The following is a 16364-nucleotide window of genomic DNA, read 5'->3' on the forward strand; positions in this document are numbered from 1 at the left end:
ACAGTTTAGAAGTTATCGATAATTACGTACTAAACTTTTATTTTTCCTCACATGGCTCAGACTAAGAGAGACCAAATAAATATGGAAGAAAACCTTATTACTTTAATTTTTCAGTGAAAAGGGATAGGAAACTATCTATAACGGGGCATTAGCCTTAATAAGGGCCACTCCATTCTGAAACTTACAGAATCTCTGTTTGCATGACAAATCAAGAGTATTCCTCCTAAATTTCTTCTGAAGTCTACAGTTAGAAAGAATCTCGTATATAGAGGTACTAGTAAAAGACGTGGGTTTGATGATGAACAGATTTTGAGAAATGTCAGCTAGGAAGGACTCTAGGGAGTCCTTCTAAGGCCTCTTAGGTAAAACAAGAAGCAGAAAATTAGACAAAACTCTTAGCCTTATAACGATGAGTAGCGGCCTTTCTTAGAACTATGGTAAACATTTTTCCTATCTCCTTCCTCAACCCCACGGCTCATCCTGTGCTACTCACTTGCTGTAATAGAAACAAAAGGAAGAGGATACTGCAGTTCAGATACATAAGACTGAAACAGATACTCTAGGTCCTGTTTATGCAATGTAAGCATGCATGCTAAAACATTATTTTGCATTTGTTTAGGGTATCTATAATAAAAAAGTAATAAAACCCCTATGAAATCCTTATCATAAAACATATCACAAAATTGGTGAGGGGATGATGGAAAGAAGAAAGGAATGATGATGATGTCTCTATCTTGCATGACTGGGTGTTTAGCAATGCTTTGAACCAAGAAGAAACACAAGACATGAAATTTGTGTGTTAACTGGGAATAAAAACGATAATGGGTTTGAGGTTCCAGAGAGACATACCAAAAAAGAAGTAATACAAACAGAGCATATGTAAAGGAAGAAGTCTAAAAACAAGAGTTTCCTAATACTAATATTTCAGCTCTTGAAGTAACACTCAAATATGTATTAAAATATAGCATTCTCTTGATAGAATTCATTTACTTCTTTTTTAAAAAAATTTATTTTAGAAAGAGACTGTAGGGAGAGGGGGACAGGGAGAGAGAGAATCTTAAGGCAGACTCCCCGCTGAACACAGAGCACAACATGGGACTCGATCTCACAACCCTGAGATCATGACCTGAGCCGAAATCAAGAGTCGGGTGCTTAACTGACTGAGCCACCCAGGTGCCCCATAATTCATTCACTTCTGACTTAGGATATGATTTATCAATGTCATCCATGTTTGCAAAGATAGTATAAGAAGTGACAGTTCTTTTTGTTTCATTTTGTTTTGTTCAAAGTAAGCTCTACACCCAACGTGGGGCTTCAACTCATAACCCTAGGAGCAAGAATTACATGCTCTACCAACTGAGTCAGCCAGGTGCCCTGTTCATTTTTTGAGGCCTAAAGCCATTTCCGAGGCCTAAAGCCATTTCTGGCATAACTGCATTACTGCATAGTGCCTGGTGAAACAAGGGTGATATGGAAGCTCTCCTCCAATCCTTAACACGTCTGAGTTCATGTGTTCACCTAACGGTATCTGAGTTACTCTCATATATAATATCAGTAAGATATACTGGATATTAAAGCACTTTATTATCTATGATTTTCAGACATCACTTCTTGAAACAGATTCTCTTTATCAGTTGTTTCATTTCTGCCTTCTCTGAACAAAGACAATAATACCCTTTGGGTTCATCATGCCAAGAAAACTGTACCTTAGAGGAAGGATAGGTCTTTCATGTGGTAATCATTTTTGGAATGAACGTCTTGTCAGCAGTAATATTTCGCTAGCATCTTTCATGCCACAATATGAAAAATAATATGGAAACAATATGGAAAAAAATATGATATTTTCTAGAATCATTAACAGAATATACAAATAAATTTCCCTAACATTTTTTCCATCTTAAGTTTTCCTTTTCCTTCTAATGAGATTATCTTAAACCAATCCATTTCTTTATATGGGTACTAGGTGCTGGTTGAGATATACAAGTCTTCATCTGACTCCTGGGTCATTTCCTTAAAAAGCATTTCCCACCCCTACCTCAGGGCCTGCTACTTCCTGTGCCTGGAACACTTTTCCCACAAAGTCCTCACATGGCTAACTCTCTTATTTTATTCAGATCTTTGCTCAAGTGCCATGTACTCAAAGAGGTTTTCGCTAATCACCCTCTAAAAAATAACATGCCATCTTATCCCATCATTCTTTATCCCTTCTTCAGTTTATTTTTCTCTACAGCACTTTCTAGAATTTGAAATTATATACCTGTTTCTTATTAATAGTCACACACTACACTGCAAGCTCCAGGAGAGCCAGAAATTCACGTATTCAACATTCAATCCTCAGCACATAGAACAGCGCCTGACAAATATGAGGCATTGAGTGAAAATCTCCTGAATGAAATGAGTTTTTAAAAAATTAACATGTATTATTTGCTTCAGGGGTACAGGTCCGTGAATCATCAGTCTTACACAATTCACAGCACTAACCATAGCACCTATCCTCCCCAATGTCCATAACCCAGTCATCCTGTGAAATCAGTTTTTTTTTTTTTTTTGAAATCAGTTTTTTAAAAATAAACATTACAGGGCGCCTGGGTGGCTGAGTTGGTTAAGCGTCTGCCTTCCACTCAGGTCATGATCCCGGTCCTAGGATCGATGGAGCCCTATAGTCTTCTGGCTCCCTGCTCAGTGGGGAGTCTGCTTCTCCCTCTGCCCCTCCCCCTGCTTTCATGCTCTCTCTCTTACTCTCTCCCCACCAAAAATAAAATCTTTAAAAAATAAATAAAAATAAATGTTACACAAGGAAAGACTTGTTTTTATTTTTTAACCTTTCCAATCCAAAAATTGTTTCTCAGGATCCACTGGATATAGTCTAAGCCTCACAGAAGAGTGTGACTTAAAAACTGCACTATATTTGGGAGGAAAAAAAAATTTCCTAAAAAAAAAAAAAAAAAAAAGACCCCTGAATCACAGTATACATACAGCCTTAAATATGACACTGTTGAGATGTTTCAAAATACACAATAATTATTTTAAAAACCCATACTAGGAATGCCCGAGTGGCTTAGTCAGTTAAGCCGCTGCCTTCAGCTTAGGTCATGATCCCAGGGTTCTGGGATCAAGTCCCGCATCAGGCTCCTTGCTTGGCAGGGAGCCTGCTTCTCTCTCTGCCTCTGCCCTGCCACTCTGCCTGCTTATGCTTTCTCTCTCTCTCTCTCTCTGACAAATAAATAAATAAACAAACAAAATCTTAAAAAAAAAAAAACCCACACTAATTCCTCAAAAAATTAAACACAGAATTACCATACGATTTAGCAATTTCACTTCTGGCTATTAAAAATTGAAAACAGGGACTCAAACAGCTACTTGTACTTGTACTCCCACCTTCATAGCAGCATTATTGACAATAGTCAAAAGGTGGACATAAACTAAGTATCCATCAGACAGATAAATGGATGAACAAAATGGTATTTAACATATAATTCAGGCTTTAAAAGAAAATTCTGATACAACAATGTGAATGCACTTAAAGCCATAGAACTGTACTTAAAACTGGTTAAAATGGTTAAATGTTATGAAATATATTTATGTACATTTTAATGTTTTTTTTATATATATATATATATATATATATATATATTTAGCCACAATTAAAAAAAAATATTTTACTTATTCTTTTGAGAGAGAGAGCACAAACAGGGGGAGAGGGATAAGGAGAAGCAGGCTCCCTGCTGATCAGAGAGCCCAATGCGCAGCTTGATCCCAGGACCCTGAGATCATCATGATCTGAGCCGAAAGCAGATGCCTAATGGACTGAGTTAACCAGGTGCCCCTTTTAATTGCAATTTTAAAAAGGTAAGTGAGGAAAATCACCATTAAAACAGACAGGAAAACAATGTCCTTCTTTCCTTTACATTCTTTTAATGACTATAGTGGGAGTATCTTACAAGAGGACCATACAGTTTACAAAGTGCTTTTCACACAGTAATTCATTTTATTCTCACATCAAGTCTTCAACGTTGACAGGACAGGCTTCATTCTCTGATCCCTGATTGAGGCAAGGAAGGCAGAAAGGTGAAGTGACTTATCCAAAGTAAAACATATTGTAAAATGGCAAAGCCAAACAAAACTAGATCCTAGGCATTCCCATCTTTAATCTACTGTTCTGTTTCAATAAGAAAGCATCTCAAGTCTTCAGCCCTATACTAACCTTTCCTAAGAGAACAATCATGTCTTCTTTAAACTTCCCTATGTCTACAGGACACTATTCTTGTTACTCAAATTTGAAATTGCTGAAGTTTCTACTTCATCACTCAATTAAGATTAAAGAAAAGATCTTAAACTAATCTCCAGTGTTCTGCACTGTTGGTGAACAATAAAAAGTTTCTGGATTGTGGATTATACTCTATAAATATCAACCACCTCTACTGAATATCCTCCTGTTTTCACTCTTTGCTATTAGCTTGTTTTTTCCTCCTTTGCAGAAGATACTTCTACAATTACAAAAATAGAAGAGAATAGTAAAACAATCTGCGTCCATCACTAAGTTTTAATAATTACTAATCTGTGGCAGTCCTGTATCTCTATATCCCAATTCATTCTCTACCCAATCCCTCTGGATTATTTGAAGCAAACGTTAGATAGCATACGTTATTCACCTGTAAATATTTCTTTATACAACTCTAAGAGAAAAGGACAACTATATTACCTTTATTACATCTGAAGTAATGAACAGTAATTTCTTAACACCAACTTCCCACATAGTGTTCACATTCCCCCAACTGTTTACTTTTTTTGGGTTTGTTTGACTCAGGATCCAAATAAGGTCTATACACTGTGACTGCACGACCATGTCTCTTCAAGAGGTTCCTTCCTGACCCATTCTTTTTTTCCTCTTGCAATGGTCTTTGTTGTTGTTGAAAAAGTCAGATTATCTGGTAGTTTCCCACAATGTGGATTTTGCCAAACGCATCACCATGATGTAGTTTAATATGCTCCTCTGGCCCCTGTATTTACTGTAATTCATAGAATTAGTGACTTGAGGGGCGCCTGGGTGGCTCAGTGGGTTAAGCCGCTGCCTTCGGCTCAGGTCGTGATCTCAGGGTCCTGGGATCGAGTCCCGCATCGGGCTCTCTGCTCTGCGGGGAGCCTGCTTCCTCCTCTCTCTCTGCCTGCCTCTCTGCCTACTTGTGATCTCTGTCTGTCAAATAAATAAATAAAATCTTTAAAAAAAAAAAAAGAATTAGTGACTTGATCAGATTCTGGATCATTTTCATACTTTTTAAATTTTATTTTGCCAGTACTGCTTCACAGATGGTAATTCCAACAATAAGTACAAAAGGTCTACTTCTAAGTTTGTGATATTAACAATTATCAATGACCACCAACTAAGGTCATTAATTAGGAGTTGCAACATGGTGATATTGTATCTTCCCTTCTTTACTCACTAGCTGGAAATTTTCTGAAAGAGTAACTCATCAACTATTCACTTTTCTGATATGTAATTTGTGTAGAAAAGGCAGAATAAATGAATGATTCTTTACTTTCATTTCCTCATTTTCAAAACAATGAACTTTGCAGCATTTTCTAATAATGACCAGCAAGTTTAAAAGAATGTTACAGATTTATGGATTTAAATGTGTTTAATGGATTTCAATCCTTTGCAGTTATCCTTACTGAGGCTCACACTGTCACGTATTTGGACAGTGGAAACTTACTCAAATTGGCTCCTGAGACCTTATGACACAATCTTACTGTCTCTGATAGCTTCTTTGCTTTCTGGGGTTACATCTTGTATTTTTCTTGCCTTAGACATGAAATCAACCACCTCTTTATTTATTTTTTAGATTGTATTTATTTATTTGAGATAGAGAAAGGACAGAGCAGGGGGGAGGGGCAGCAGAGGGAGAAGTAGTCTCCCTGCTGACAGGGAGCCCAACGTGGGGCTGGATCCCAGGACCCTGGAATATCAAGACCCTAGCAGAACACAGATGCTTAACCAACTGAGCCACCCAGGTGACCCTCATCCATCTCTTTAAAGAAGCTCTAATTTCTTTCAGTGGGAAATGGTATTTAGAAACCACAATCTGGTTGCTATGAGAGTTAAGTGCCTTTTTAGTACACAGAGAGATAATTTTATACACACATATCTATCTATACAAGCATGTACATATATACAAACAAATACATGACTTTATGCTGATGCTTCCAACGCATTTGAAATTCCTACAGTTTTTACTTAATCTCATTGATCCTTCATCTGTTTCTCCTTTCTTACATGCCAAAACTCTATTCTCAATGTTGCCTACATGACAGTTCATTTACTTTATCTCACAGTATACATGCAACAGCTGAGAATGAAAATGTCAGTACTATCTACCATCAACAATATAATAAAGAAAATCATTTTATTCTTATTTTTTGCAACTCTTTCTACCCTTAGGATATTACCCAACTCAAAATATCCTACAAATTATCATGTATGTCAGTCACGTGGAGTAGTTTATTCTGTGTATCACTAGCTGGAAAAACACTTGGTAAGTTTTGTTACCTTTGATTTTCAGGCATTACATTTTCAACTGTTACATAATTCTGTAAAATACGTAGATGGATTTAAAGTCAAAACCACAGAACAACATATATTCAAGGAAGACTAGATGCTCTCCCTGTCTAAGTTCACCCCTCCTTGCCCCTTAGTTAACTTTATTAATAGTTCTTTCCCCTCCCTAAATGTAAGAGTTCTTGGTCAGACTTGAAAACACTCTAAAATAGGTCCTTGACAACCTTCAAATTATGCATGATGACCCTGATATCCTTTTCAACATAATCTTGGGACCAGATGGGCATATATAAAAAGTCACCTTTACTAATACTTCTATATAATACACCAAATTCCCTCTTTTTTTGCTATCATCATCTGAATGGCTCCCTAACAGAAGCAATAATGAAATTAGCTAGTAACTTCCTTCTCCTATCTCTCTACTCCAGCATCTAATTTTAAGTAATATATGTTTAATTATAGTTAAACCTATGAGACAATCACGGAGTTTATTCTACTTTTTACATATTCGCCCCATATTTTTGATAATTAAACTTTATCTACAGAATTAAACTATTGAGTGTTACACACTATCCTGTCTTTCAATCTTAGTTTCATCATTTAAAAATATATTTAATGTCCATTACCAGTTTAAAAGTGTTATTCAGAATACAGGTCCACAATCCCTTATCAGGTAGAAACCTCCGGAGCTAGATAGGTTCTAAAATTCAGACTTTTTCCCTCCTCTTTCTTTTCTAAGAAAGTAATACGGTATGTGGATTATTTACTGTAATTATGTAAATCCCCAGTTAGGTTTAGCATAGCACCCCATAATCTAACAAATTGACATTTTGCAGTAAAGTGTATTAAATATTTAAACTAAGCTATGTTTGTTTACATGAGGTTTTGTTGCCAAATGAATCCAGGTCATTTCAGTGTTTGCCATCAAATGAGTCTCCCTAAAAAATGGTTTTCAGAACTTTTGGAAATTCAAATTATAAGTAAGAGTGTGGATCTGTAGCTACTAGCTCAAGATCATGTACTAAAAATAGTATTTCCCCTACCCAATCACCACCAAAAAAGTCAAGCCAGAGAACATTTTTATATATGTTAAATGAAGATATCTTTTTTTTTTTTGTATGGCTAACACATACGTTATATTAAATTTCAGATGTACAACATACTGAGTTGACAATTCTGTACATTACCCAATGTGTGATAAGTGTAGTTATCATGAAGATATCTTTTTAAATGACATTTTTCTTTTTTTTTTTTTTAAGATTTTTAATTTATTATTTGACAGACAGAGATCACAAGTAGGCACAGAGGCAGGCAGAGACAGAGAAAGAGGGAAGCAGACTCCCTCCTGAGCAGAGAGCCTGACGGGGCGCTAGATCCCAGGACCCTGGGATCATGACCTGAGCCAAAAGAGGCTTAACCCACTGAGCCACCCAGGGGCCCCTAAAATGGCATTTTTCTATAAAATTCCATGGCATTACTGCAAATAGAGATTACTTGTTAGAATTTTGCTTAGGAGAATCTTATTAAGTCCATGTGGACTTTTTCTAATATAACCTATTGTAATTCAAAACAGCTGTCAGTCCCCTGCTGATACTTTTATTTCCTATTAAATATGCATTCTTAAAAGAATATAAAAGTACATCACATTCCACTAACCTATGCAACATTCTTTTAAGTGTAACCATTAGAATTTTTAAACCAGAAATTGAGGGAAAGAATGCAAAGAAACGAGGAGATAAGCCTGGTTCTTAGAACTGTGGCTCTACTACAGTCATAGCTTAACTTTTGCATGGGAGGTATTTGTGTTTTTGATAATAAAATGAAACTATATATTCTTAGTGTTCCCTTAATATTTCTAGTTATGAAATACTTCTGAAACAAAATGCCTACTTTATAAATGTATATCACGCATGGTCCGAAATTTGTTATCTCTTAGCTGTTTAAATGATTTAAAAAAGATAATCTCTGAGGAATCAAGAACAACCTAGGAATAGTCACAATTGAAATCTCATAGATCGTAGGTTAAGAAAATCTAAACCAGTAAAATAATCATCAAGAGATATTCAATTATTAAAAATAATTTTTTTAAGATTTTATTTATTATTTATTTGTCAGAGAGAGAGAGAGAGAGTGAGAGTGAGCACTGGCAGACAGAGTGGTAGAGATTGAGAAGCAGGTTCCCCGCGGAGCAAGGAGCCCGACGCGGGACTCAATCCCAGGACCCTGGGACCACGACCCAAGCCGAAGGCAGCCGCTTAACCAACTGAGCCACCCAGGCGTCCCTAAAAATAATTTTTAAGTGTAGCTACAGTAGTCTCCCCTTATCCATGAGTTCACCTTCCACAGTGTGTACTGTCAGAAGGTAAACAGTAGTTTAATGTTGTGTCACAATGCCTATGGTCACTAACCCCACTTCATCTCATCAAACGGGCATTTATTTTATCATCTCACATCATCACAAGAAGGACTGTCAGTAAGTACAGTAAGGTATTTTGAGAGGGGCGCCTGGGTGGCTCAGTTGGTTAGGCATCTGCCTTTGCCTCAGGTCATGATCCCAGTGTCCTGGGGTGGAGTCCTGTATCAGGCTCCCTGTGTGACTGGGGAGCCTGCTTCTTCCTCTCACAGGGACCTCTGTTCTCACTCTGCACAAGCACACTCTCTCAAATACATACATAAATAAATCTTTTTAAAAAAGCTATTTTGAGAGGGAGGGACCACATTCACATAAATGTTATTGCATTATACTGTTACAATTGTTGTTGTTAATTGTTGTTGATCACGCCCTGCCCTTTTGGCTAATCAAGTTATTATTATTGTTCATCTCTTAGTGTGCCTAATTTATAAATTAAACTTCATTCCAGGTATGTATATATAGGAAAAAACTTAGTATATATATTGTTCAGTACTATCTGCACTTTCAGGCATCCACCTAGGGTCTGGGAACATATCCCCTGTGGACAAGGTGTGGTGGGAGGAGGCTACTGTAACTACAAATTACTATGGTGAAGGTGAAGTTAATTTATTTGACTCAAGCCAACAAATGGTGAAGTATACTGAGACAGGAATTATAACTCTCCTTTCCCATCCTTCCTCTTCTGTCAGACTTTATTGTTGAAGCATGTGACAGAACGATGACTTTGTAATTAAGGTTATAATGAGAATTCTCTGTCACAAGCTATTACTAACATTTGCTACAATTCATCTAGTTCTGCCACAAAGCTTTTTTTTTTTTTTGCTTACCAGAAAATTCTCATGTATAGTCTCAAGCAAGCAAGAAATATTTTGAGAAAGTCTGAAGACAAGAATAATTAGGTCTCATGAGGCATATTATGGAATTTTTCCCTAAGAACAATCCACAAATAAACCCCAGATAAAACAGACCTGAATATACTTTCAAAATATAGGGGGGAAAATACACATATTATACTTGAAGTTAGTTCTGGCACTCAAGTCTCCTAAAAAAAGGAAGGAAGGAAGGAAGTGCACAGTAACAACACAATTCATTATTGCTCCTTCCAGAACTCCAACATTAGTCTTTTCATAAAATTTTAGGGATTGTGGCCAGAGAAGACTGTCAAACTTTTTACCCAAGTGAACATTTTTAGAAAATAATTAAGGAAAAATAACACTTTGTGTATCTAGTCCAACTGATTTATCCATTTCCCTTTAGTTTAAAGACTGTAACATATCTCATATTTAGTTAAAGATTGTTTACAAAACCCCTTTTCATGTTATTTCATCCTAACAACTCATTGCTGAGTTATGAATGGAGCAGAGACTGCTTCATCCTGTAGGCTTTGGCTCAAAGTGCATGGAGTTATGTGAAGGAGTCAGGCGTACAAGCAAGTGATTATAGTGGAGTGCAACAGGGCTGGACGAGTAAGCCAGAATACTAAGGGAGTGAGGGTATGACTATTGGTAAAGGTCATATTTGAACTGGGTCTTGAAGAATAAACATGACTGCATCAATAAGGAGATTTTGATGGCAAATAACTCCAAAGAAATGGCTTCAACATTTACCTGTCAGGTGACGAAATCCCATGGAAGAGAAAGCCACAGGCCCCGGTACGGTATGTCTAAAATGATGTTATCATGGACCTACGTTCATTCTCTCTGATCTACCATCTTCCAGGCATGCTTCGTCATCCCTTGTGGTCACAAGACAGTTGCCAGTGGCAACTGGGGTCATCTATTTTCTTGCTCACATAAAATAAGGGAAAAAGTCCTTTCCCCCAGAAATAGAATGTCTCCATCCCTTCAATCTGACTGGGACAAATAACAGTTTACAGGGAAATGCCTTGAGCTGACTGGTTTGGAGTAATCAAAATCTACCCCTGAAGTGGGTGATGAATCATCTTCTCAGAGTCTCCTGGATAACAGAGAGAAAGAACTCCAAGCACTGGGATAAACACATGAAAAACAGAAGCACAGGAAACAAGAAACAGCTTGGTATGGCTGGAGTGATGGGAAATCTAAGGTTGGAGATGGCCTACCAACTCTCCTGAGTGTGGACTTCATCCCATAAGCGATGGGAAATTAATACAGGTTTTTAAAGTAGGGAGATAACATGCCCAAATTGTTTTTTTTTTTAGAAACATAAATGTGGTAGCAATATAGAGAATAGAGAAGGAAAGGGAGAGTAGAAGAACAAACGGCAGCGACACGACTGGTAGGGAGTTCACCAATCAGTTCACACTGGGAACAGAGTGGTAACAGGAAGGGAAAGAAGTGAAGAGCAAACACAAGATGGCAAAGCTGCTTTGTAAAACACTGAATATATACAGGTAACACACGCACACGCACAGAGGAGGAAAATTAAGCCCCAGACAGATTAGATGGCTTGCTTAAAATCACAAACCCATAAACACGAGTCAGAATCTCAATGGAGGTCTGATTCCCATCCAATGTTCTATCTAAAAGCCCAACAACGCTCAAAAGCTTTTTTGAATCCTGTGATTAAAGGATGCTCTATGTATTGGATTAAAGTGATTTCTATTTATTCCAACCTTAATATAATTCAGTATCAATTTACAAAACAGTATATTATACATTTTGAAGTTTCTATGTTATTTGAGATAGGATGTTGTGAAAATTCTATTTGCAATGTCAAATTTACAGCCTGTCAAAATTTAAATTAAAAAAAAAAAAGATTCTAAAAACCACTGCAGTTTGCATTAAAAGAATTTTTAATTTGTTTTTCAAATAAATTAGGTACTGAATATTTGAAATGCATTATACATCTGAGGTCAACAGGGACCTGAAAAGTTTCTTCTAAGTTATGCCTCCCTTTGAAATTTTGGATTCTGATAACCAACTTCCATTATCATCAACTTGAAAGACGTTGCCTCACTTTTAAAGACACTTGTTTTAGAGGATCTAAACTGGGTGGCTCAGTCATTAAGCATCTGCCTTTGACTCAGGTCATGATCCTAGGGTCCTGGGATCAAGCCCTGCACTAGGCTCCCAGCTCATCAGGGAGTCTGCTTCTCCCTCTCCCTCTCCCTCTGCTCCTCTCCCCTGCTTGCACACACTTTCTCTCTCTCTCTCTCTCTGGCAAAGAAATAAAACCTTAAAAAAAAAAAAACTCTTAAAAAAAAAAAAGAAAAAGTCACTTGCCTGTTTGTTTTTACAGCAGTAAAGTCTGGTTTTGTTTTGTTACCACTGTACCAAGACTGGGTTAACAGCAAAGATGGTTTAAAATAAAATAAAAACAGGGAGCCTGGGTGGCTCAGTCAGCTGAGTGTCTGCCTTTGGCTTGGGTCATGATCCTAGGTTCCTGGGTCTGGGTCTCCGCTTGGTGGAGAGCCTGCTTCTCCCTCTCCCTTTGCTGCTGCTCCCCCTGCTTGTTCTCTCTCTCTCTCTGTGTGTGTCAAATAAATAAATAAAATCTTTAAAAAAAAATGCTTTTCCATTAAAAAATTATAAGCAATATAGTTTTTAGCTTATTGGCTTAAATCTTAAGTCTTCTGCTTCTGAATTAATGAATAACTGTAGGAAGCACCTGTGTGCCTGGCACTATGCTAGATGTTGGGAATACAGCTGTGAACAAAATTATACTACAGTTATTCAGGCATGTATTTGTATAATTATTTGATTAATGTCAGTCTTCCCTACTGAATTAACCACAGTACTATTTTTCTTCAGGCAAAACATGACTGCAAATGTACACAGAGGATGCCTAAAACATCAACTGGGCATTAACATGTTACTTTGCCAATGACAGCAGAATTTTCCCTGTCACTAGGCTACAGACACTCTCAGCACCCATAACTGAGTTTTTTTTTCTTTCATTGAAACATACCTGTTAAAACACTAAACAAACCAGGAATATAAGGTAACAATTTCAACATAATAAAGGAAAACCCACAGTGATCATCATACTAAACGGTCAAAGACTGAAAAGTATTTCCTCTAAGATCAGGACAAGACAAGGGTGTATAGTTTCACCGTTTGTATTCAATATAGTACTGGAAGTCCTAGGCAGAACAATTAGGCAAGAAAAATATCTGAATGCCTTTGAATGCCTCAAATCAGAAGGAAGAAGTGAATTTTGTATGTATGATCACACACACACACACATTAGAATAAATGCTTTCAGTAACGCTGCAAGATAAAAAGTTAACACACAAAAATGAGCTGTGTACATTAACAATGAACAATCCAAAAAGGAAATTAAGAGATCAATCCTATTTGTGATAGTATTAAAAAAATAAGTAGGAGGGCGCCTGGGTGGCTCAGTGGGTTAAGCCGCTGCCTTCGGCTCAGGTCATGATCTCAGGGTCCTGGGATCGAGTCCCACATCGGGTTCTCTGCTCAGTGGAGATCCTGCTTCCCTCTCTCTCTCTCTGCCTGCCTCTCCATCTACTTCTGATCTCTCTCTGTCAAATAAATAAATAAAATCTTTAAAAAAAAAATAAAAAATAAGTAGGAATAAATTAACCAAGGAGATGAAAGATTTTTACACTGAAAACCACAAAATGTTGTGGGAAGACATTAAAGATATAAAAATACAAATAAATTGTAAGATATCTGGTGTTTATGAACTTTAAGACCTAATATGTCAAAACTGCTTCAGTTTACAGATTCAATGAAATCCCTATTAAAAAAATCCTAATGTCATTTTTTTTGTTTTTACAAAAATTGAAAAATCGACCCTGGCATTCATTTGGAATCTCAAAGGACCACAGACAGCCCAAACAGTCTTGAATTAGAACAACGCTGGAGGTCTCACACTTCCAGATTTCAAAAATTACTATAAAGCTACAGTAATCAAAACAATGTGATACTGGCATAAAGACAGACTCACAGACCAATAGCATAGAGAGTTCAGAAATAAACCCTTGCATGGTATAATCAAGTCATTTTCAGTAAGGATGCCAAAGCCATTCAACGGAAAAACACAGTCTTTTCAACAAATGGTGCTGGGGAAATACTGGATATTTGCATGCAAAGACCTAAACATGAGAGGTTTTTTTTTTTTTTTTTTTTTTTTTTTTGCGGGGGGGAAGCTTCCTATCTTTGGATTTGGCAATGATTTCTTGGATTTAACACCAAAACATAAGTAACAACAACCAAAAAACTATATAAATTGGACTTGATTAAAATTAAAAACTTATGTGCATCGAAGGCCACTCAATAGAGTGAAAAGGTAATACATGGAAGGGCAGATAATATTTGCAAATCCTACATCTGATAAGGATTGATATCCAGAATATATAAGGAATTCTACAACTCAACAACAAAAAAGCAAACTAGATTAAAAAATGGTAAAAGATCTTTATTTATTTATTTATTTTTTGGTAAAAGATCTTAATAGTGGGGTGCCTGGGTGACTCAGTCAGTTAAGCATCTGACTCCAGGTCAGTTCATGAACCCAGGATCCTGGGATTGAGCCCTTCATCGCCCCACACTGGGCTCCCTGCTTGGTGGGGAGATTACTTCTCCCTCTCCCTCGCTGTTCTCCCTGCCTGTGCTCTCTTGCTCTCCCTGTCAAATAAATAAATAAATAAATAAAATCTTAAAAAAAAAATTAATAGATATATCCTTTTTAAAAGTAGAAAAGTTAAAAAGACTACTACAATATGGCATGAGACATTAAGTAATTAATGGTTAATGAATATTTGAAGAACCTGGAAAATATGCTGCCCTCAGTCACCAGTAATCAGATCCTTGAAGTATTTGTTCAATCATTTCATGTGTTTGTGCAAGTCCTGGGCACAATGAACTGAGCAAGACACACAATAGTCCAAACACTTCACTAATCTGCATGTCTTCCTTGCACAGGAGCCAACTCTGTATCACTCCAATTTCAATATATGTGCTGCTGAAACAAGCACAACAGATATCTATCCAAAGAATATATACAAAAGGCTGATAGGTATAATAAGAGATCATTAAACATTAGGGAAATACAAATCAAAACTACAGTGGGGGCGCCTGGCTGGCTCAGTCTGTGGAGCACGTGGCTTGTCGTGAGTTCTGAATCTGAGCCCCATGCTGGGTATAGCAATTACTTAAAAAAAATTAAGTTAAAAAAAAAAAACTACAATGATAAACTACTTCACATCCATGTGGATGGCTATTATCAAAAAAAAACAGAAAATAATAAGTGTTGGTGAGAATGTGGAAAAATTGGAGCCCTTGTGCATTGCTGGTGGGAATGTAAAATTTGCGGGGATATATACCCCAAAGAAATGAAAGCGCAGGCTCAAACAAACATTTGTAAACTCATATTCATAGGACCATTATTCATAACAGCCAAAAGGTGGAAGAAAACCAAGTATCCACTGACAGATAAACGAACAAAAATGGATGTATATACATACATACAATGAAATAGTATTCAGTGTTAAGAATGAAGGAAATTCTGACAAATGCTACAATATGAACGAACCTTGAAAACATCACGCCAGTCATAAAAGGATAAATATTGTATGATTCCACTTACATGAGGTACCTAGAGTAGTCAAATTCATACAGACAAAAAGTAGATTATGGTTGCCAGGGGCTTCGGGTAACGGAAATGGGGGGTTAGCGTTTAACAGGTGTAGAGTTTCGGTGGGTGGAAATGAAGATGGTGATGGCTGCACAGCAATGTGGGTGTATGTACTTAATGCCACAGAACTGTACACTGAAAACCGGTTAAAATGTCAAATTTTATGTTTATGTATATTTTACAATAAAAACAACAACACCTGCCATGCATCCTTCCTAGCAACTCTATCCCTAACCTACGTTCTCATCTCTTCATATTTAGATAACTGCAACAGCCACCGCCATCGCTGGTTTGTTCCATTCTTTCCTCATTCAAACTCAACCTGTAGATCACTGACAGGTTCATCCTGCTGCTAATACTAACAACTGGCTTCCAACATTACAAAGGCTCCCCATATCTTGCCCAAGAAGATGAAAATCCCAATCTCCTCAATCTAGTACTCAAACCCTTCCAGACAGGTATCCTTCCAACTGTGTGATTTGTTTTCATTTTAGTCTCCCAAATCCAGTTGCCAGCTCATCCTAGTTTCCCTCCTTTCCCCTCCCCCAAAGCCAATCTCCACATCATATTCTCGTTTTTCCCTCACACAGTACCTGCTCTAGTATCTGTAAATCTAAACCTTCATAGGCTAGCTCAAGTCCCAAGTGTTCCAGGAAGTTCTTTAGACTCCTAAGGCCTCACTCTCTCCCTCTAACCAGAACACCTATAGCATTCTTTGTATTCATAGAATGTACTAGATTGTCTCCTAGACTCCTAAGGGTACATCTTATCTTTCCTGAGGGCAAGGTCTACATATTACACTTCTTTGTTTTCTTC

At 37.1% G+C, this 16364-nt stretch overlaps 1 protein-coding gene and 1 pseudogene across 4 annotated transcripts in view; both read right to left on the bottom strand.

Moving 5' to 3' along the window:
- The window catches only part of BTBD7 (BTB domain containing 7), an 80708-nt gene that overhangs the window by 62416 nt on the left and 1928 nt on the right, over positions 1–16364 (bottom strand). The gene's annotated exons all lie outside the window — the stretch shown is intronic.
- LOC125105816 (uncharacterized) lies at positions 14792–14889 on the bottom strand (annotated as a pseudogene).

Source organism: Lutra lutra, chromosome 7 (assembly GCF_902655055.1).
Source record: "Lutra lutra chromosome 7, mLutLut1.2, whole genome shotgun sequence".
Taxonomy (NCBI): Eukaryota; Metazoa; Chordata; class Mammalia; order Carnivora; family Mustelidae; genus Lutra; species Lutra lutra.